The sequence below is a fragment of the Cajanus cajan genome, chromosome 5, assembly GCF_000230855.2.
Source record: "Cajanus cajan strain Asha chromosome 5, NIPB_CcT2T_4, whole genome shotgun sequence".
Lineage (NCBI taxonomy): Eukaryota > Viridiplantae > Streptophyta > Magnoliopsida > Fabales > Fabaceae > Cajanus > Cajanus cajan.
In genome coordinates, this window is record NC_138521.1 from 47235117 (window position 1) to 47260885 (window position 25769).

The 25769-nt window shown below is 32.8% G+C and overlaps 1 pseudogene; it reads right to left on the bottom strand.

The window, feature by feature from the left end:
* Positions 1–6277: 6277 nt before the first annotated feature.
* LOC145958026 (uncharacterized) lies at positions 6278–7489 on the bottom strand (annotated as a pseudogene).
* Positions 7490–25769: the final 18280 nt, after the last annotated feature.

Below are 25769 nucleotides of genomic sequence, written 5' to 3' on the forward strand. Positions count from 1 at the left end.
TAAGGAATCCAAAGACTTTGTGCAGAGTGTCATTGCCTTGGTCCTTGAGCGTTAGAAATTTAATGCTTTGTGCAGTGTCATCATTTGCTTTGTCCCAGAGCATCAGGAATCCAATGACTTTGTGCAGTGTCATCAATTGCTTTGTCCCAGAGCGACAGGAATCCAATGACTTTGTGCAGCGTCATCAATTGCTTTATCTTAGAGCGTCAGAAAAATTAATGCTTTGTGCAGAGTGTTATTGCCTTGGTCCTAGAGCGTTAGAAAAATTATTTATTTTGTGTAGAGTGTTATTGCCTTGGTTCCAGAGCGTCAAAAAAATCAATGCTTTGTGCATAGTGTCATTGCTTTGTCCCAGAGCGTCAGAAAAATTAATGACTTTGTGCAGTGTCATCAATTGTCTTGGTCCCAGAGCGTCAGAAATCCAATGACTTTGTGTAGTGTCATCAATTGTTTTGTCCTAGAGCGTTAGTTTAATTATTTTATTAATTAAAAATATTAAATTTTTTTTATGTTAATTAAATATAATTTAAATATTTAAATTAATAAAAACATTAATATTTGTATATTTGACCAAAATTAAAATTATTAAATTCATAGAAAATATTAACTTATCTATATTTATTGAATAAGTTTAAAATATTTAAATTATAAAATATATTAAACAACCTAATGAGAAAAAGAAAATAAAAATATAAACATATTTAAAAAAATAAAAACAAAAAAAAATATTTTTTTATAAAATATATTAATGTATAAAATTTAATTTTCCAATTTGAAATAAATTAGTTTATTAATCTATAAAGTTTAATTTTTTACTTTTAACTAAATTAATTATTAATATATATAACTAAAATAGTTTAATTATTTTATTAATTAAAAATATTAAAAATTTTATGTTGATTAAATATAATTTAAATATTTAAATTAATAAAAACATTAATATTTAATTTTTCAATTTTAAATCAATTAGTTTATTAATCTATATATATATATAACCAAAAAAAATTAATTAATTTATTAAATTTTAATTATAAATTTATTAAAATAATTTTTAAAATCAAAAAATTTAACAAAAATTAAAAAACAAAAAAACAAAATAAAATAAAAAAGCCTGTTAAGAAATCGATTTCTTAACGACCGATTTCTCATATAGGTTGTATATATAAAATAAGAAGAGAGGGGAGAAATCGGTTTCCCCCTAACCGATTCTTCACCTTAAATAGTAAGTGAATTAGTTTGATAAATAAAATGGGGGTGAAGTTATTTAGGAAAATAAAATAAAAAAATGATATATTAAAAAATAAAGTCGGCATATACACAATTCACTTTCTTTTTAGAAGAATAAAATACACTTAAATGTGACTTCTTAACTTACTCTATCTATAAAAAATAAAAAAATAAGTGAGTGTAAATTAGCAAATTCATATATATACATATAGGAGTGTGAAAAAAATCAAAATGAACCGATTTGATCAGTGTACTAAATTTTTTTGGTAAAAAAAAAAAAAACAACTTCTATTTAACACTGAACCCATAATTGTCAAGTTAGCCCTTTTAAATTTACTACACATTGTAGACTTCGTTAGTACCTAACATGACAATCTAAAGTACCTTTCATGTCTTTCTCTTTCAGTTTCATTCACTTTTAGTATGCGTCATTTTTAGAAATTGGAATTAAGGCTTGACTTGGAGACCATTAAAATATAGCAGCCAACTTGGAACATATCTAATTAGAAAATATGGTAATAGCAGCAACTAATTGGTGTTGTACTTTATGAAAGCATTTCCTAATAGAGGACCCTCATCCCCTCCTCTCTTGGTATTAGGCCATGTGCAAAATTGACATTTAAAATTTGAATTTAATCGCAATATATTGGTAGTGGAAAATTTAATCATAGATTATCATATAATTGAAAAATTGTTAACTTTCCTAATAGTTACTATTAAAGAGTTATTAAAAATAATTTTTAATTGATTAAAAGTGTAAATATCAAAATTTAACTCTTACAATCTTCCATTCCATTAGAGTCCTCTCAATCATCTATTTTGAATAATCCAATTCCTTGTGTCCCTTGATCTTAGATGACAGGTATCTATAAGTGCGATTGTATCCCTTTTTGTACTTTTCATTAAAGTCAAAAAAGGCTTACCGTTTCATAATAATTTCATAGTTGAAGATCAAGTAATATAATGTTAGTGCTGCATTTGATGTCTTACTCCACACTAGCTTTGTCAATTAAAATTCCTCGGTCCTCACTATTGAGGTCAAATTTTAGTCTAACACTGCCTTGGTTTCGCCACTTCAAACATAAAAATAGATAAAAGGACAAAATACGGTATTTCTCTTCCACAAGTTGACAATCATGTAGCTCTTGAACAATCCTAGAAAGTTCCTCCTATAAACTTTTGCTAAATTGTGTCTCGTGTATTAACATCGTTGCTTCTTGTTTTGGTTTGAAGTTGTACTGCATGTCTTATGAGAATGCTACTCTATCTATTAATTTATATATACAGTTGGAATATAATGATAGGAGCATATTTGTTAGTTTTTGTACAATGTCTTTTTCATTATATATATATATATATATTATATAAAACTTTTTTGCTGTGGAAAGATTCCTGTTTGAGCTAGTCTTGAGTGGATGATGCTTTTGGAATTACTTGGGTATCTCCTCTTGTGGTGATTACTATCGGGAAATATGTGATAATGTAAAATGTTATAAGTATTAAATTAACGACTTATTATTGATCAACTAAAATTCATGAATCATGGGTGGTTCATGAGTGCACCAATAAAATAAAATGTAATTTTCATGTTGTTCATCAATGAAAAAGTAAAATATATCTTTAGATATATGAATAATTAAATTGAATTACGTACTCATATTTATTTAGTAATAAAAATTTTATTAATATTTTAAATTTATTTTCTAATGATAAATGATTATTTTGTCCAAATTTTTTTTGATCGTATCCTCCCTGTCACTTATTTTGTTCTATAATACCCTATTTTCTAAAATAATAATATTATTATATTTTTATATTTTAGTCAGAATTATTTTTATTTTTATAGGCGGGAAGATATTTATATTATTATTTATTTATATATTTTAATGGGAAGAAGGAAAATGGGTTGAGTTAACTTGGGCCAATGGAATTTTAAGAAAGGGGTTAGACATAGTTAACCCTATCTGTCTCATTTTGCGTTCTGAAGAGTTAGAAGAGAAAAGAAAGAGAAGAAGGATGCTCTAAAGAGAAATGTTAAGAACCATCTCAAATTGTGTCAGATTATTCTTATTGACACAACAAGGTACGAGGAGGGAAATGAGTGATTCATATGTGGGATTACAAGAGAGTATGGGTAGTTGGAGAAATCCCTCTAAAAATTTTCTATTTCTTTTCTGAAGTTGAAATTGACAATTTAATTAAGTTTTATATTGATTTATAAATGTGGTTGCATACACTGTTTGGTAAAATTGATGATATAGATAATAATTGAGTTCATTGGGATATGCTCTATAAGTTAGGGTTTTTGTAGATTGATGAACACCTTTAATTATATGAATTAATGAGTAATTAGGAGATTTTACTTATGGATGTACCTAAGTATTTTTGTAATATCTTTCTATGTGATTCATCAAATCAATTTCTATTTGTTGGGTTAGAAAGTAGACACTTGGGGCTATAATTTAGACTCTAGAATCATGTAAAAATGTTAAGAATTGATTGAGTTATGCAAGTTATAAGTTCAGTCTCCATTTTAGTGCGTGAAATATTAAGTTTTGTGTTGTCAACCATGCGAGGTGACCTTAACGACATTTTTAGGCTTCTTGTTTTCACAAAAATTGTCACCTTGGATGTTATCTTTCCACTGGCATTGGAATCTCTCAAAAAGAATGTGTATAACTCAAGTTATGGTCAAAATAGTGATTAGAGGTCAAGTTGTCAAGATTTACGGTGTTCGACATGAGTATTCTATTTTAATTTGCGTTTTTGACGTTTTGGGACCCTTTTTTGGCATGTTTGTGATACTTTATGATTTCTTAGTGATGCTTTATAATACTTATGATATGATTGAATGATTTGGATGTGGGATTGTGAAATATAGTATTCTATTATTGAATTTTGATGATGGTTGTGAATTGTAAGATGACCAGTAATGACTATTATATGAATATATATAAATGATGTGTATTTGGCTAAGTATATTTGAGTATGAATGGTTTATATTTGGATGAGTGATGTGTAAATGTAATTATATGTAAAAATTACTTAATAATTCTGCCTTAACATGAATGAAGATGAGGAATGAGTTTGGTGGCATTAACATGAGCATTGAGGCATGTGCATATGCATTACCCTGACATTGTGTGGTGATTAATAATGTAGTCATGTGTGGCAGTGCTTGAGAAGATTGATAAAGTTCGCCCACTGTGTGGCGCTTTGAGTCAATGTTTCTTAGGAGGTTGCATTACATAAGCATTGGTGTGAACTTGAGCATGGTGCATAGTTGTATTGCAATGTGGTGATGAGGATAATAGTGGATGGATTTGAAAATTGATAATAAAGTTGTGATTGGATATTATTATTGATTATATGTGGGTTGACTTTGTATTGGGTAGGAATTCTTTCTTGTATCTTACATATGAACACTTGCTTTTCTCACCTGTATGTTTTGTTGTTATTTTAGGTAATGATGATCTTGATGTGGGTGGTACTCAAGGTGCCGAGAGTTGAAGTTATGAGTTGGTCTGATAGTTTGACATTCGGGCAATGGAATTAGATTAAGACTTTATATATTATTTGAATATACCTTTTCTTTTTGATTTATCAACTATTGTAAAGTCTATACTTTATAACTTCATATCAAATTGGTTGAATGTTAGAGATAGTTTTCATGTGAGCTTATTTTAGCTACAGTTTTAATTGAAATTTTCGCAAATATTTATTGTTTGTTAGGGGTAGAATGAGTGTCACATGTTCGATTCGTCGCGCCGTGTAGCAATAGTGAGGTTTCCAAATTTTAACATTGACAAGGTCTTCACATGCCTCAGGTTGGTTCTACTATGAAGCTTAAAGTTCGATGATGACAACAATGACAATAATAAAGGCGCCTCAGAGGGTTCTAAGAAGCTAGCGTTGTTCACGAAGATGCGGACATAGTCGAACGCGAATAATGGCCGTGATTTCTCTGTGCCTTAGTATTGCGCGTCAATCTAGAGCTCAAAGCTCGACAACGAAGACACCTCAGATGGTTTAAAGAAGCTCGCATTGTTTGAAAAGATGACGTTGGTACAATGAGATGTGTACAATGGTAATGGGTTCTCTGTGTTGCAATACTACGCAAAGATGATATTCCTATAATGGACTACTTGAACCCTGAACCTTTAGCCGCAAACTCCTAACACTTCTTCCTAATGACGCTGACTCTGACAATGACAATAGACCTTGACTCTAACAATGACTGCAATACTGATGTTGACGATCGCATAACATTCCTCCTCATCGTTGGTCTCGACTTGGAGCACTATGTGAAGCTACTAGAAAAGGTCGGTGCGAATTCGCACCACCATGATTAGAGCGATGACCTCATGACATTGCACATGATCATGGGTATGTGTGGCAAATGTGCTTTTAGATCTTGACTCAAATTTATTATATGACCTCAAATCGGAGCACTCTATGCATAGACTGATACAAATCTGCACCACCACGATCGGAGCGACAACCTTTCATTCATTATGACTAATGCGAGGAAGATTTCAAGTTACAAAAAATGGTTTTTTTAGTAATTTTAAATAATTTAAATAAAATAAAAAATAAAAAATATTATTGTTCACTTGTATATCGGTGGACAATATGTTAAAATTTTTCACTATTGTCAACGCCTTTTAAAGTATATATGACCCTTTAATAACCCACATTATTGTAGTTAACATAATTTTCCTTTGCAAAAGCAATCTCTCCTTTCTATATTTATCCGAAAAAGGAAGAAAAGAAAAACTTTTTTTGGATGAGTACAACTATTGTGATTTATCTATATGGGTGGTTTATGGTGGACCAAAATATGTTACCATTAGATTAATCTAATCTTCACAAGGCTTAAATATGTTCAAATCACCTCCAATTAGGTCGGTTTTCAGATTACTAACTATTAATTTTTTTCTTTTAAATACCTGATTAATTTCTTTTTTCAATTTAGTACCTGACATTAGTCTCCCTCTGTTAAGTGAGGACGTGGCTGACAGACTGCTATGTCATTATCCAACAGTGTCTGCCATATCATCTAAATGTCCACCTCACTCTCCATGTCATTAGATAAAATTGTTATACAAGTTCCAACTCTCGTATAAAAATCTACCACCAAAATATATTGCACCAAGAGCTAATATCACTGAAATGCCAATCACAAAACCAATAATGATGTATATGATATGTGAGCTCTTTCAATGACTTGTCGCAACCAAACTTGGAGAACATGGAGGGAGAATGCCCCCCACAAAGACCTGCATTGCCGATAAGATCACTAGGATTTATAGTCATCAACATCCCATTTGAGGGTACTACACCCTCAAGTTTGTTATAAGATAGGTTCAACATTTCTGAAGCTGGGGAGCTGCCAAAGTTTTTAGGTATCTTACTAGTCAAGTAATTGTTGGATAGATCAACAACAAACAAAATGGGCATGTGTGTGATTGATATTAGGATTCCACCCGTCAAGTGGTTATTTTGAAGGTTAAGGTTAACTAATTTTTCACAAGAAGCAATACTTTCAGGAATTGTGCCATATACAAGGGTGTTCGAAAGATCTAGCATAGAGAGAGATGGATAGTCTTGGAACTCATATGGGATATTTCCTTTCAGGGTTCTTCTTCTTCACTCACGAGAGCCCTCTTCTTCTTCTTTTAGGGTTGTTTTAATTTGTTCTTATCCAAAGATGTTTCCTAAACCTTTAACCATGAAACAAAATTTATTTTAACAAATTAAAATCTGACATGGATAGTGAGGTGGACATTTAGATGATATATCAAACACTGTTGGGTGATGATGTGGCAGTTCGTTAGCGACATCATCACTTAATAGAGGAAGACTAACGTCAGATATTAAATTGAAAAAAAAAGATTAGTCAGGTATTTAAAATAAAAAAAAATTTAATCGGTAGTAATCTAAAAACTGACCTAATTAGAGGTAGTTTGAACATATTTAAGCTTTTTCACAATTATACCATGCACCTTCCACATTGGATTATATCTTCTTAACTCCTTCCACAACCACCTTCCACAATTGACCACCACCATGACAACCATGTAGACCATTGTGATAGTGAAAAATAGCCCAACATGCTTTCGTATTTGATCACTTCACACCTTAGCCAGTTTAATCTTCCACCATGATGGACTGTCCACCACACAATGGCACCAGAATTGCCTCCAACTATGGTGCCATTTTCCCTTTTCAGCTTTTGTTGCTCTTCTTCATCTATTCTCATTCTTTGTGTTTTTCTTATTTGTATGGGTTGACTAATTTTATGGTTACTACTGACATCGACGAGATTGTATGGGATATTTCCTTTCAGGGTTCTTTTTCTTCACTCACGAGAGCCCTCTTCTTCTTCTTTTAGGGTTGTTTCAATTTTTTCTTATCCAAAGATGTTTCCTAAACCTTTAATCGTGAAACAAAATTTATTTTAAAAAATTAAAATCTGACATGGATAGTGAGGTGGACATTTAGATGATATAACAAACACTGTTGGGTGATGATGTGACAGTTCGTTAGCGACGTCATCACTTAATAGAGGATGACTAACTTCAGATATTAAATTAAAAAAAAAGATTAGTCAGGTATTTAAAAAAAAAAATTAATCTGTAGTAATCTAAAAACTGACCTAATTGGAGGTAGTTTGAACATATTTAAGCCTTTTCACAATTATACCATGCACTTTCCACATTGGATTATATATTCTTAACTCCTTCCACAACCACCTTCCACAGTCGACCACCACCATGGCAACCATGTAGACCATCGTGATAGTGACAAATAGCCCAACATGCTTTCGCATTTGATCACTTCACACCTTAGCTAGTTTAATCTTCCACCATGATGGACTATCCACCACACAATGGCACCAGAATTGCCTCCAACTATGGCATCATTTTCCCTTTTCAGCTTTTGTTGCTCTTCTTCATCTATTCTCCTTCTTTGTGTTTTTCTTATTTGTATGGGTTGACTAATTTTATGGTTGCTATTGACATCGATGAGATTGTATGGGATATTTCCTTTCAGGGTTCTTCTTCTTCACTCACGAGAGCCTTCTTCTTCTTCTTTTAGGGTTGTTTCAATTTGTTCTTATCCAAAGATGTTTCCTAAACCTTTAACCGTGAAACAAAATTTATTTTAAAAAATTAAAATCTGACATGGATAGTGAGGTGGACATTTACATGATATAACAAACATTGTTGGGTGATGATGTGCCAGTTCGTTAGCGACGTCATCACTTAATAGAGGAGGACTAACGTCAGATATTAAATTGAAAAAAAAAGATTAGTCAGGTATTTAAAACAAAAAAAAATTTATCGGTAGTAATCTAAAAACTGACCTAATTGGAGGTAGTTTGAACATATTTAAGCCTTTTCACAATTATACCATGCACTTTCCACATTGGATTATATATTCTTAACTCCTTCCACAACCACCTTCCACAGTCGACCACCACCATGGCAACCATGTAGACCATCATGATAGTGACAAATAGCCCAGCATGCTTTCGCATTTGATCAATTCACACCTTTGCTAGTTTAATCTTCCACCATGATGGACTATCCACCACACAATGGCACCAGAATTGCCTCCAACTATGGCGCCATTTTCCCTTTTTAGCTTTTGTTGCTCTTCTTCATCTATTATCATTCTTTGTGTTTTTCTTATTTGTATGGGTTGACTAATTTTATGGTTGCTATTGACATCGACGAGATTGTTAAAGGAGAAGTTGCACAATTGTAGAATTGGGTGTGCAAGAACATGTGAATGTGGATTTGGGCTTCTCCATGCATCGCGTGTTGAAGAACATAATTGTCGTAGAGAATAGTGACAATGATGAGGAGGCAGAGGCAATTCTAATTGACCTGTTCTTGATCGTTAATTGTAGTTGTTATGGTTTTCAATTGGGTCGCTTGAAACAAATGTTAGAGGGTGTTGTGATAGTAGTGGTGGCTATGGGAGGCATTATGAAGACATCACTCAAAACTATTGAATGTTGTGATGGTTGTGGGAAGAACTGTGGTTGTCGCCACTATCATGGCAGTTGTCAACTCTGGGAGGTCGTGGCTACGGGAGGAATTGAGAAGATATAATTCAGTGCATAGAGTGCATGATATAATTGTGAGGATTAGATTAATTCAATGGTAAAAATATTTGGTCACCATAGACCACCTTTGATGTTTTATTAAGGGTACATTTTAAGTGCACCTTTATACTTACAAGTTATAAATACAATAATTATATTCATATATTTACTTTTTTTTCACCTCGTGTTTTTCCCATTTTTATTCATTACTTATTATTCATCTTTTTTCATTTCACTTGAATTTGTCCAAAATGAGGTGTACATTTGTAACTTTGCTTACAAATAATCATATATTGGTGAGTAGGGGTGGCCAAGCATGACCCATTTAAGATCCAACCCATGAAGTCCTACTTTTAACGGATCAGATAAGTCAAACTTGCGAAATAAATGTTTTTTTTATTTATAATCCATATCTACCCTACGAATTCAAGGGCCCAATAACAACATTGAAAAAATATTTTTTATTTTTTGTGCTAAGAAAATATGAGAAAGTAATACATAGAAAAATTATATAAAAATATAAACATCAAAGATGTTGTTGATTCCTTCCTAGATCCTTCTTTAGGCAATCTATTGCTTTTGAAAGCTCTTCAAGAGTTCCAATACTGTTTATGTCATCTACATAAACAACAATTATGGCAAATCGACTTTTAGATCTTTTTATAAAACACAGACAAATTAGATCATTTTTGTGTCCTTCTTTTAGCAAATATTCACTTAACACATACATCCTGGTGGCTTTAATCCATGTAGACATTTATTCAATTTGATCAAGTAATCTGCTCTAGAAATTGCACCATTGGGAAAATTAAATCCTTCAAGGAGTTTCATGTAAATGGTAGTGTCAAGAAATCCATATAAATATGTTGTAACTACATCCATTAGATGTAAATTAAGTTTTTCATGTACAACCAAACTAGTTAACACTACAAAAAAATAACCTATGCCTACAGACACTGTTACTTATAGACCTGAATTAGTGTAGGTAAAACTAAAAAAAAAAATTTACCTACCAATGTTTAATGTAGGTATAACTCAAAAATTTATACCTACTTCTGTTTGGTGTAGGCAAAACCCAATACAACTCAAAGTTCTTCTACCAACAAATTGTCAATGTAGGTAAAAGCCTTCGAAGACTTATGCCAATTACTATTTCAGGTAGGTAAAAAGTTTACAAGATTTATACCTACAGTTGTTTAATATAGATAAAAATCCATTTAAAACAAGTGAATAATTATATATAAGATTAATTAATTTCATAGAAAATCAATATCAATACAAAATATGTAATTAAAATAAGAATTAAATAATCAATATTTAAAAATCAATTAATTAATAAATTAAATAAAAATGTATCAATTAACAAATCAATAATTAAAACATTGAAAAGTTCATATATACGGTTTGTTTCTATATTGTAGTGTGAGTCCGACACTGCTGTGACTATGCCTACACTAATTCAGGTATATATGTGCTTTATTTGACTGCAAAGTTTGTGGTAAAAATGTATAAAAAAAGGAAGAGAAAATAATGATAGAATAGAAGTGTGATTTAAAAATAATTATAAATATAAAATGACTTTAGAAAAAATTGTGTACGGAAAATAGTTATCCTCGTGCCATGTCATAGAAGTGAATAAAATGACTTATTCACTTTACACCATTCTTTCTTTGAGTACCCATTCCATAGAAGGGAAAATAGTTGATGTAGCACACATTCCTCGCTCAATGTCTTCGTTCTAAGTCTTAGTTTGACGCACAATGTCTCCGTTCTGAGTCATAGTTTGACGCACGACCTTCAAATTCTTCTTCCAGGTTTATCTTGATATTGTTTCTTCTAATCTAGGTTTTTGGTTCATATAATCTCAAGTCCTCTACTTCATTGCGCTTTACTTTCAGATTTTATCTCGTACTCTTTTTCTTCTTGAGTCTAATGTAGGATTTATTTATTGGTACTGAGTTTGCTCACAAATGTCGAAGATGCACTCACAGATCCCGTATTCGAACGTACATCCATTTGTCAATAAGTATTTTATATCTTCTCACTCTTGGATTCTTCATCTGTAGATTACATTTTAAGGATCATATTTATACTCTTAGATTCTTCTTTTATAGATTTTCAATTTTGTCCATGTCTTGAAAACTGAATCTTAATAGTATTTTGTTTAATATATTTGTCTGGATCTTAATACTAATAATATTTTGTTAATCTGTGTTTTATCTCTGCTTTATTTTAAGCTTCCTAATTAGTAATTACAGATTGCATTGTTTATGCACATGAAATTGGATTCTCTTTTTATGTTAAATAACCTTTTGTAGTTCTATCTTTTTCTGTTTTTATCTCATTTACCAAAAAATTAAAATAAATAACTTTTTTGTATTTCTGGATGATGAGTTGTTGATTGTAGAGGAATTATAACTTTAGAAATGGATAATCTGTTTAATTTTTATAGTTATTCATAGCATTGGTTGCCTCTATTAGTTTGTGTTGCCATGTTGCTAAATTATTCTCATTAATTACAATCTCATTTTATTTGTTGAGCTGTGAATATGTCCTTGTAGATGGCTATTTTGATGGGGAGGCTTTTCTACTTCCGTGGGTTAAATTTCATCTAATTTACCAATTACCTGTTATAGGGTTGATATTAATGATTTAGTTGATTTCTTAGGAGTACTAGCTTGGTCCATGTGGATGACCTGTGGAGTTGATTTTTGTTTTCTCTATTTTTCAGTATCAATATTACTGCAGGTTTATCATTCCAATTCTGGTGCCTATCAACAAGACATATGCATGTCATCTAACATAGGAATAGATATGCTCCAGATACCATATCAAAAATAGATTGGGCATACATAACCTCAAAAGTTAACTAAAGAGGGAGAATTTTCCAAGTCTTATGAAACCTATTTTGGCCATATTCCTGGTGCACAAGTCAATGTGGATGATCTAAAGATGCCCTTGCCTCATGCCCAAGGATAGACATCTAGATTCTTAAGTGAAATTTGCTAGTGTTAACATCTACGGCTGACCCAACATTAGGACTAGATGCACGTTAATATCATATTAGAAATAGATTGAGCCTAATTAGATCTCAAAAGTTAGCTAGGGGATGATTGTCTTTCCATGTCTTCAGATTATTTTTTACCATATTCCTAGGCATTGTGAGATATCTTAATAGATACCGAATTACTAACATATTTTAGAAATTTACTCGATTATTTCTAATAATTAGGGAAATAACTAGTCTAAAATAGTGCTAAATCAAAGGCACATAATATCTAACCTCTCCAAATAATAGAATTTGTCCTAATAATCCTATAATATACAATAATTAGAAATAGGTTGGATTATTGAAAAAGAACAGTTTAAAACATTATTCCGTATTATAATTTGGAAAATTTGTTATACATTCCTTCTAAGTAACTATTTTAAAATAGTTTTAAAAAAAATAATTTGGTTAGCTTCGGTAATTGCCTCCTTGAAACGGTTGCTTGGAAAGGAAAAGAAAAAGGAATGACATAATGTTATACTACTACAAATAGAGAATACTCAATATCTGCATCTTCAACAGTATCACTCAATTTCAGCTCAAGAGGGAAAACAACTCGGTAAGACAACTTCTTGTATCGACCTAGCTGTTTGATGTATCTAAACCGCTTAAGGTGAATGACCAAGATGTGAGGTGGTTTCTTTATCTTCATTCTCTTCCGAGCTTCTTGCAAACTGATAACAAAAGGTTCACATCTTGTTTATCAGACTGGTAGATGGACAAGAAAAATAAGATAGAAGAGACTACATAGGTATTTTTACACACTACACTGACAACAATCAAAACTCATTCAAATAATAGGATAGTTCAACTATCGCACATAATTCAAAATGGTTGAGCTGACCATTTACTTTCACAATAGATCTCAAAAAGCCAGGTAATAGCTGATGCCACAAAAGCATTAAGGTAATTATAAAATCAAAGTTAGGAGTAAACTCTATATACCTGCAACACTTGTCACAAAAAAATTTGTCTTCAGCATTCAATGTCTCAGTCGAACTGAAGTTTTTCAAACATACTTATAAATCATTTCCCAAAACTGTTCTCATTTACTTCCGAAGTCTTATTTATAGGCTTGTCTTTAAATGCCTAAAACTACTTTTAAACTAACTTCTAACCACTACTTAGTTACAATGATTGTTCTCTTTTGATTTGTTTCAAATCTTAAGTAAACACATAAGGCTTTTTTATTCTCTGCTGGCTGCTCACTTGATATTCTAATAGATAGTCAAATTAGCATTTCAACAAGAAACAACAAAAACCTACAAGTTAACTTGTTTGAAGTTGTCCTAAAATCAAGACTAATATTTGTTGGGGGTAAAAAGATTATGTAGGAAATCAAAGAAGCGCATGAAACAAAGAAAATAGTGTTTCAAAACATTTATTTTCATATAAAATTCCTTCCAGAATTTAGTTCAATGAATTTAATGTGCATGTTAATAGCAGGAACAAATTACAAAGTGTTCAAATACATTAGGATTGTTATACTCTATATAACTTTTATTATATATTCCAATAAATTAGGACAAAAAATCTTATAATTTTTTTATTGTATTCTTATGTAGGATGAGTTGAAGAAGCATATGATTGAGGCAGAAATTTCACAAACCACTCAAGATGCTACCAATTGGAAAATGATATATACTCAAAAGTTAAAGGACCTGAAAAAAGAGGACGAGTGTGTTGTCTTGGAAAGCTTCCACGACTTGCAAGTTCATACCAAAGCTCTACCATAGATAATAGAATTCAAAAATTAGAGAATTTGCTTGGAAATCTTGTTGTTGACCTCCAATCACGATTTGTACATGATCCATAGATTAATCAAGTTTTACAAGCTGTAGCTGAAAAGGTATGAATTTTTATAATGCAATTTATTTAATAACTCAAATGATATAATTTTTTATAAATTAAAAAATATTTTTTTTCTCATTTAGTTGCCTACAAATGTTTCAAATGATTCTATTAGTGAAAATCATCAAACTGCAAGAGACCCCATATGAGAAAAGTTGATATAGGTGAGTTAATTGAAATTCAAATAATTAAAATTTTTGATACTTCATGATGGTGATAATTATCATAGCGTTGTAAAATTTACATCTTCCATATTCTTTTTTTAGGATTGGTGAAGGATTTACATGTAGTAGATCACCATAGATGGCAATACTTACACGATGACATTTATCAATGCAATACGTTTTCCTTTATTTATTTCTAATTAGCAACTTTAACATCATGAATTTGCCATTTTTATAACATAGTTTGGATACTTATATTCCTAGCTCTATGAACAATGATACCTGAAAAATAATACAAACATGATGTTTAGAGTAGTATGATAACAATTACTGGTTGTTGACAATGACATGGAATCTTCTTATCTTTTCCTCTTTTTTTTTTCTTCCAAAAAACATGACTAATACCTCCTTTAAATAATGGGGAGCTTATAAAATGATTCATATATTAAACGTATGACAAAAAAATAATGGGAAGAAGATTAATGTATTTCGTTGATTATGATGAATAATTTATGATATGATGTTGTTGCATTAGTTTTGGCCCACCCTGAAATCTCAGTTTTTATGTGGATTGGGATGTGGTGGTGGCCCCTCTCTCTAGCTGGGGCACTTGTATTCTTGTGTGGAAATAGAATATGTCGTTTTCAATGGTCTGGTTGAGCTTAAGGAAGGGTGAATGTTATAATATATTTTATATATATAGTTTTATTATTTAATGAAATTTAGCAAGAACAAAATATTAAATTAGATATATCAATATATCAATTAATGAAATTTGAACTACACTTCGTATAAAGTACACATATTCTCTATAAGAGATATTATATATATATATATACATATATTTATTTATTTATAGGTACAATAATAATAATAATAATAAATACTTTTACCTATAGTTAGAGCATGTAAGAATAAGTTAATGACTTTTACCTACGGTCATAACATGTAAGTACAACTTAATGGTGTTTACCTATAGTAGGGGGTGTAAATATAAGTCAATGACTTTTACCCATGCATATTGCAAATTTTAGGTATCTCCTATAGTGACAGTCAAATGTAATTGTTGGTAAAATTATGTCTGTAGGTAAAACTTAAAGTGATAGGCTATTAGTTGTCCCTATATGCCCCCTCAAAGTTGACAACTTCAATGTCTGTAGGTCAAAGTCCATGATACCTTTACCTATGGAATTTATATTTTTAGTGACATTTTTTGTGTGTAGGCATAAGTCATTTTTCTTGTAGTGTAAGTATCGAAAAGTACTTGCATCCACTACAGGTTAACATGTCTCTTCAATATCAGGTTTTTGGATAATCCTTGAGCAACTAGTCTTGCTTTATATCTCACAATTTTACTATTTTTATTTCATTTTTGCACAAAAATCCATTTGCATCCAGTTGGTTTTACACCTTTAGGTATACATATTATTGGTCCAAAAACATTTTGCTTAACAAGCAAGTCTAATTCTGCCTCAATTACATCTTTACACTTTGGCCAATCATTTCTTTATTGACAATCCTTGATGAACTTTGGTTCTTAATCCTCAATATCATTTATTACATTTAACACTATATTATATGCAAATACATGATCAACATTGATTTCATTTTGGTTCCATTATATTTCCATTCATGACAATCATTTCTTTATTGACAATCCTTGATGAACTTTGGTTCTTAATCCTCAGTATCATTTATTACATTTAACACTATATTATATGCAAATACATGATCAACATTGATTTCATTTTGGTTCCATTATATTTCCATTCATGACATAATTTGAGATCTTTGTTTCACAAATTTTAGGTACCTAAGTTCTTCTGGAACTTATTAATTATGTTAGCAAAATATTTTAGACTATTTATATTCTTAATTTGACCATCTTGGTTTTTAGCTCTTTTTCCAAATCAATAATTTTTGATATTTGGAACCAATAAGTCTACCACATTTCATGCGTATTCGAGACTTTTTACAATATTGTCCAATAGGTACATCAATTTTATTAGAGCCTTAACAATTTGTATATATATGATTTAACCACTCTTTTGGTTAAAATTTTGTAAACGAACTATCTTTTAAAGTTCCAATTAACATTGTTTTGTTTGCGGATCTAGATGAGATAAAGATAACTCATTTCAACTAATATCCTTTTTTCAACTATTTATTTTCTCCCCTTATGTTGGAAAAATTAACTCATTAAAATGGCAATTGAAAAATTGAGCCATAAATTATCTTCAGTTAATGGTTCAAGATATTTTATTATAGATGGAGATTCATACCCAACATATATTCTCAACCTTCCTTGAGGACCCATTTTAATTCTTTTAGGTGGGGTAATTGGAACATATACATCACACCTAAAGATTCTTAAATGAGAAATATTGGGTTACTCACCAAAAACTAATTATAAATGAGAGAATTTTGGATAACTTGTTAGCCTGATGCAAATTAATACTACAACATGTAAGATTGCATGCCCTCAAGTTGACATTGGAAGTTTTGATCTTATGAATAATGGTCTTGCAATCATTTTTAAACGTTTGATGAAGGATTCTGCAAGTCTATTTCATATATGAACATGTGTTATTGGATGTTCAATATCACTTCTAATGAACATGCAATACTCATTAAAACCATGAGATGTGAATTCACCAACATAATCCAAGAGAATTTTTTTAATTGGATAGTCAGGAAAATGAGCTCTTAATCTAATTAGTTGAGTTAATAATCTCATAATTGTCTAGTTGTGAGTTGATAATAAACAAACATGTGAGCATCTTGTTGATGCATCAATTAAAACCATAAAATATCTAAATGGTCCACATGAGGGGTGTATTGGTCCACAAATATCATTTTGTATCTGTTCTAAACAAGATAGATTCATTCCTAATTTTTACTAGTGATCTAATTATTAACTTCCCTTGAAAATAAGCAGTACATGAGAAAATATTTGATTGAAGAATCTTTTGGCCCTTTAATAAGTGTGCACATGAATTTTCAATTACTTTTTGCATCATGATATATCTAGGATGACCCAACCAGTCATGTCAAACCTCAAATTTATTTTGATTTATAAATTTCTGGTTAATAATAGTATGTGTTTTAACTGTATTAACATACATGTAACACTGTCCATAGGAGAAAGCATGTAATTTTTTCAATACTTTTTTTTACCCAAATAAATTTTTGTGATATAAAGATATTCTATATTTCCTTCATTGTTTCTTTCAATATGTTATCCATTTAAATAAATATCCTTAAAACTTAATAAGTTTCTGTAAGACTTAGAATAATATAATACATTTTTAATATGCAACTTTGTTCCTCTCAATAATAATAAATTAACTCTTCCAGAGCCTTCAATTATATTTGTAGTACCATATAACATTAACTTATCACATTATTGAATATGAGAAGGCAAAAGTTAATACATTTGAACATTCACTTCAGAGAGTGAAATAATACTAGTTAAAATGGTCTCGTGAATAAAAAAATCTCATTATTTTGTTTATTCTTCAAGAGATACTAAATCAACTTCAAATATTTCGTAATCTCTCTTTTTTTTCTTTGATATTGTTACTTCAGGAGCATGATAAATGTATGAAAAATGTAGCATATTTTTCAAATTGAGAAATCATTTTAAAAATGACATTTCTCTTGATGCATCTTTAGCCATCAATTTAATCTCAAATCTATATTAATTTTTATACCATAATGATGCATATAATCTAAAAATAAATGTTTCTCACAAAAAATATATATATTTAATAGACATATCTTAGTAATACTTTATTTTATCATTTTAGGAAATGAATGCCATAATAAAAATAAAAAATATTAAAATTAATTACTAATAATTATGCAACACAATCATATATTCTTTTGAAAAAATCATAACTTTTTTAGTTCTTTCTTTTATTTAAAAAAAAAACTAAGTGAATCTTATTATAATAATTAATAACAAAATGATAAAATATTTTCTTAAAAACATCATGTAATAAAAATATGTTTATGTCATTGCTAGACTAACTTTAAAGGGAAAAAATAACATTGAAAATTAGGAAAATTATTCTCCCCATAAATGTTGTATCGAAAAAATTAAGGAAATAAAAGTTGATCATATTTTTATTAAATTCTATCATTTCTATCAAATCATAATCAAATTATAATTGAATGATTTTGAGTGATGATTTCCATCAATTAAAATAATAGATGTATAACATTATGAAAATAAATAATATTAATTCTATCAATTGGATTTGAAACCAAACTCTTTAAGATTCAATAACGTAACACATGACTTTAATTATATGACAAGTTGATTATTTCAATCATTTTAATCATGAACAATATCAAATTACAAATGTAGCGATACTTATAACCCTTTCAAAAAATCACACAGAAACCTAAATAGGCTTAAGGACATTCTTCACTACTCATAATTTTTAAAAGTGTTTCAAATATCATTTAACATTATAAGTATGATATTGGCAAAATTATTCCACTTCTGCTGGCGCCTTTATTTATATCAAAGGATCAACACATAATATAATATATTTATATCATATTTATTACTTTATCTATCCTTTACTTTTCCACTTTTCAAACAAAATTTTCACTTATGGTAAAAATTACTTTTTGTATTATTTTCTCATTTCTAGCAAGAAAATTCATTCTTTCATTTTCATTTTTTTCTTGCACCATTTTTCCACTTCTGGTGAGAAAAGGAATATGCTAAAAATTTCTCTTTTTGACAATGTCTTTTAGACCATTGCAAAAATATTTTTATAATTTATTTTCTTAATTTTGTCTTTAAAACCAATTTCATTTAAATAAATTCCATAATCATATAAAAAATACAAAATATTCTATCAAATATATAATGTAAAAAATATGATTATATAATAATAATAGAATATATTATGTCAATGAAACGTTGATATTTCACATTTCTGGTGAGAGGAAGAATTTTTTTTTTTAAAAAAAAGATTGAATATTAACCTTCGATAATGTCTTCTAAACACATTTTAAGAATGTATGGAGAGTTTCTTTATTTAATAGTGTCTTAAAGACTACTATATTGTTTTAAGACTACTTTGAATGATGATAATGTAAATAATATAAATATTTGATAAATACGACTTTCTTCAAGAAAATTCTTTACAACTTTGTCTTGGAGATTGCAATACCAATAGAGAAAAGACTATCATGCTGATAACGTGTTATGAAAAGAAAGATAAAGTAGAGTAAACAAAAAAAAAATAATATGAGATGGGGAAATGAATTAATTGATGTATTATCTTTAGGAGATGACTAGTCTATTTATTAGTACATGTAATACTGAACAATTATACAAAAAAATAATACTAATAAAAATATAAATGATAATAATTGACATTAAATATTAATATCCATGAGTCACCAATTAGTATTCATAATAATAATATTTAGTTTTAAAAAATAAATATGATAATATCAATTATTATTGATGATAATAACTTAACAATAATAACATAATTGTCGTTATTTTATTATATAATTAAAATTATTTGTGACTATTAATACTTATCACTTAAAGTTTTATAACTTTATTTGTCATAGGAGTTTTTATTACCATTCAAATTAATTGCCGGTAAAATTTTTATAAAAATTATATATAATAGCTAATAATTCATTTTTTATAAAACATTTTCCAACCATTTATATTATCTCTTACTGTTTTGACTTTTGATGTAGTACACATAACAATTTCTTACGTGACAAAAGGTTTTTTTAATAATAATAATTATATTATTATTATTATTATGGATAAAAGATAAATATTAGAAAATGGTTGAATAATGTGTATTATAAATTCACACATTTTTTTGTAATAAGTAGTAACGTTAGTTAGATGAAATAAGAAGAGTAGTTAAATAAAGCATTGAGAATTTTTATATTGGTTTGTCTTAACCACATCGAGACTATGTCCGATTCTCAATCCAACCATATTAACCCCTATACTATGGTTGTCATACACATGCGCTTCGACTTTGCTTACACAATACTAACAAAGTCCTAGAGGAGAAACAACACAATATTCTCTTCAAGGATCAACTTTCCAAGAAGGGTTTTCAACAAATATGGCTCTTGGAGCACCTCAACACAATATCTACACAATGAACAATGGGATATGCAACTTTTGAAAACTTCTCCTCTAGTTGTATGTGGTCAACATAACTCAACAACACGACAACTCTATATATTCAACATAACAATGAATTCAACATACAAATTTACATTTCACAACTCAATTATTACTACTCATATTCAACTCTTTAATCAACATACATCTCAACAACACATTGTACATTCAATATAACTTCATAGTCAACATACAACTTGGTCAACACACATCTTACAACTCATATCTACTCTTCATCTTACAACTCACAACAAAATCATCCCATACTACTTCATCACTGCAACTCATTTATCATATTTTCATTATTTAACTAAAGTCATCAAGTATTCAACACTTCATCAATTATAACATCATATCTTCTTTAACAACTAACTCTTAATGCTACACACCCTATGCTTGATGCCATCATTCAGGCAAGGAGCTCTCTGCCTCGCCCATGTCCGATGCTACACAACCCATGCTTAAAGGCCCCTAAGACCTCACGACTGTCGTGGTAAACTACCATGCCCGACCCCACCTCAGGTAGAGAATCTTTACCTAAGTCTCACCCGATGACACCACCTCGACAATCGATGAAATCCAGTCAAAGAGCATTGGCATAGCCACATTGAACACCACTCAAATTTGAGTCTAGCGTCATCAAATCAAAGAGCTTAAGGGTTCTCACACGCAATGTCATTCAACCATGCCTGACGCCGTTCCAACCTAAGACTAGTCTCTCTCCTCATGCCCAATGCCACTTATCCTACGTCTGACGTGATTGAGACATAGAACTTTAAGCTAGAAAAACACCCGATGCCTTAAAGGTGCGCTCAACACGACATTACAATTTTTCATGTGGAACTTAATAATTTTAATCCACAACCTGAAATTTAGAAGAAATCCAACACACGCAACCATGAATAATGTCTCTACTCAACACAAATAACCCATTTTCTGCACATAAAGTGACATACAACAACATAAGTCAAATCATCATATTCTTCCTCATGCACTTCAATCCCAACCTTCACACATCTATTCACCAAATTCAATCAACTTAGCCATAAAAATTAAAAATCCAACTGGTGTTTAGTACCAACATCACCCAACAACTCCATCACACAACAAGGAAAAACCCAAATCTATCTTCCCTTACATCGGGTAGCTCAAGTTTGAGGTAAAAGAGAAGAACGATCAGGGATTTGCAATGAAATCAACTACTTGATTCAATGTTTTCACCACTTGAATTACAATAAAACTTAGAAAAAGATACGAAGAAGAAAAGAATGAGATTGAGAGGAGCTTGTTTCTGTTGTATTGGACGCGTGCCCCTCGGCCATACCATGAAGTGCCAGATGAGCTTCTCACAGCCGAAGAGCTACGAGATGTACAATTTTTGCTTCAACTGCCTTGGCGCTTGCCGACGAGGTCACTAATTAACGTAGTTGAATCTCCCCAATGGGAGAACAATTTGATAGGTACGTGATTTTCCCATTTCGGCCTTAAGCTAAATTCATATTGATGTTCACTTGACTACTTGTGCAGGAATCATGGTGGCGAGTGGAGCCGATGAGTTCAACATCCGCAACCTTCTGGCCAGCCGGGTGCAACAAGCTAAAGCTTCCAGGGTTGTGGGTAGTTCGACTATTGCCCAATCTCCTCGGCCAGTGCAGGATAACCGAAACCCTCCCTCCCCAAGCCGCAAGCAACGAAGAGGGAAGAAAGGAAAAGAGGTTGCTCAAGAGGGGCCGAAACGAAAAAGCAACGAGGAGAGGCCGGAGAAGCCCAAGAAAGCAAAACACATTGTGTCCTCTCCAAGTGGGACAATGATTTGTGTGCCCCCCATGCTGATGTCGAGGGCCTTCTTAAGTGGGGATGTCTCTGCCGACTCGCTGGTTCGGCCAGATGCTATCTCGGAACATGGTCGCGAGTTTTTGGGCAGGTTGGATACCGTGTCCAAGTGGAAGTATTTTTGTGAGGTGCAGTCTCGGTCGTTGGCACTCGCGCACCACCTTGCCATGGAGCCAATCGGCGAGTTGGTTCACTTAAGACAAAAAGTCGAGGAGGCTGATAAGGCGATGGCCGAGGCTATGGCAACGGCCGAGGAAGCTTTGGTGAAGAATCGACAACTTGCGGCCGAGTTGGATGTGCAGCGGCGTAATAGTGATACGCTTCGGCTAGATCTTCAGAAGGCGTCGAACGAAGAGAAGCGCCAATTTGAAGAGGCAAAGGCCGAGCTAGAGCGGGTTAAGGAGCAGGCTAAAGATCGTATCGTCGCTCAGCATGAAGCCGGATTTTGCCATGCCCTTCGGCAAGCGCGGCACTTTGGCCGTTTTAGGGAAGACTTCGAGTTTGACATGACAAAAGACTTCTATCAAGGGTCTTTCATGTCATTCGGGGATATGCCCGAGGGGGCCATCCCTGACAGTGATGAGCCGAACGAGGCCCCCGAAAAGGAAGAGACTCAGGGTGGTTCGGACGGTGAGGCTGAAACCGAGCCGGAAGTGCCGAATTGCGATCAAGAGGCCGAGCCTGAAATGCAAGAGGATGCCGCCACCAACCCCAATGAATGATTGTCTTAGCATTTCCCTTTTGTACTAAAGGCCGATAGAGCCTTGTTACCTTTTATCAATGAAAAGTAACTTTTGCTGAAAAACCCTTGACTGAATTGAATTAAATAATGTACATTGACTAAGTTAACGATCAATAGATGCGTTTCAGTAAGGGCCGAGTAGGGTCGTTTCGAGGACATTTTCGTTGAGTAAAACTGAGTTGGGTCACTTGGGTTGCTTGTCTTTTTGAGCAATGCCAAGTTGATTTACTCGGATTGTTTGCATTTTCGAGCAATGCCGAGTTGGTCACTCGGACTGCTTGCATTTTCCAGCAATGTTGAATTGGTCACTCGGATTGCTTGCGTTTTTGAACTTCGAAGGCACATCCTTGGCCGAATGGTCTCATTCGGGAGGGAAGCCTGTTTGTACGAATTCTGAAGGCGCATCCTTAGCCGAGTGGGGTCACTCGGGAGGGAAGTCTGTGTACGAATTTCGAAGGCACATCCTTGGCCGAGTGGGGTCACTCGGGAGGGAAGCTTATTTGTACGAATTCCGAAGGCGCATCCTTGGCCGAGTGGGGTCACTCGGGAGGGAAGCCTGTGTACGAATTCCGAAGGCACATCCTTGGCCGAGTGGGGTCACTCGGGAGGGAAGCCTGTTTGTACAAATTCCGAAGGCACATCCTTGGCCGAGTGGGGTCACTCGGGAAGGAAGCCTGTTTACGAATTTCAAAGGCACATCCTTGGCCGAGTGGGGTCACTCGGGAGGGAAGCCTGTTTGTACGAATTCCGAAGGCACATCCTTGGCCGAGTGGGGTCACTCGGGAGGGAAGCCTGTTTGTACGAATTTTGAAGGCACATCCTTGGCCGAGTGGGGTCACTCGGGAGGGAAGCCTGTGTACGAATTCCGAAGGCACATCCTTGGCCAAGTGGGGTCACTCAGGAGGGAAGCCTGTTTGTACGAATTCCGAAGGCACATCCTTGGCCGAGTGGGGTTACTCGGGAGGGAAGCCTGTTTGATTTCATTTTATGCAGTTGATAAAAGATGAAGAGCAGAATAGAAGAACTAAACTGATATATCATTTATGGGTGCCTCGTTAAAAACCTTGTCGGCCAAAACCCCTTTTCATTTTTTATAAGGGGAGAAAAGACCGATCAAGGAAAAGAGTGCACCGTGTGTGTACATCGACTATTTTATCATTACACAAATCAACTCTAATAGGTCTTTAAGTGAGTTGAATTCCAGGTTCTTGGGATGATTTTTCCTGAAAGCTCTTCTAGCTTGTATGCTTCATTCCGGAGGTTGTGCCAGATTCTGAATGGGTCGTCCCAGTTGGCAGCTAACTTGCCTTCTCTAGGGTTGCGTCTTGCTGATCCTTGTACCCTCCAGACAAGGTCTCCCTCATGAAATTCCCTTTTGGAGAGTGTAGAGTTGAATCGCCTGGCCATTCGCTGCTTGCAAGCTTCGGCCATGATCTGGGCCTTGGTGCGAACTTCATCAACCATGTCTACTTCATTGCGTCAGTACCATATGTGAGTCGGAAAGGGGTCTCCTTTGTTGTGGACTGAGGAGTGCAACGATAGGCCCATAGGACTTCCAACAATTCTTCCAACAATTCTTCGTGGCTAAGGTTCGTCCTCTCGAGTGAAACCCGCATATTCCCTCATGAATTTCTCTCAGAACATAGTCCGCTTGTGCCGAATCAATACACTTCAATAGTGGGACTGAGAAACCTCTGCGGTATAATTCTCCTCCCATGACCGAATACCTGGCTGCTTTTATTCAGAGTTTCTTGGTAGTGGATGGGTCGGACGACTCTCTACCATGTTCAAGGTAATCCATTATTTTGGTGATCCACGTTCGGGTAGGTTCTTCAACCGTCATACATTCGGTAGGTTTCACGCTCGGCGTTGCAAGGTCAAGGTGAAGTGTAGTTCACAGCTATCCGGGTTTTCGGGTACTGCTGGCCAACCGAGCCAGTTGATCGGCTCTCTCGTTGTGTTCCCTCGGAGTGTGCTTTACTTGCACTTCATCGAAAATGTCACGCATTCTTTGAAATAAATGATAATATTTCAGCAAGTTGGGCTCTTTTACCTGAAAATTATCGTTTACTTGTTCCGATACAACTTTTGAATCTGTCTAGCACATTAATCGTCGAGCTCCAATTTCTTGTGCAAGTCTTAACCCAGCCAGCAATGCTTCATATTCGGCCTGGTTATTTGAGGCTTTGAATGCAAATCGCAAAGATTGTTCGAGTACCAACCCAGTTGGTGCTTCAAGAATTATTCCGGCTCCACTGCCTTGGTTGTTAGAAGAGCCGTCCACATGCATCGTCCAACAGTCACTTATGAAATGTCCTTTCGGTTGCAACTCATTAACAAAATCCACTAAACACTGAGACTTAATCGGACCTCATGGTTCAAATATAATGTCAAATTCTGATAGCTCGATTGACCAAGCCATCATTCGTCCAGCTAACTTCGATTTACGCAAGACCTTGGCGACCGGGTAGTCAGTTCGGACTACGACGCGATGACTCTGGAAATACTGCCTGAGGTGCTGAGCCGTGTGAACAAGTCCAAGCGCCACCTTCTCTAGGAGCTGATACCTTGTCTCGGCCTCCTGTAGCATGTGACTAATA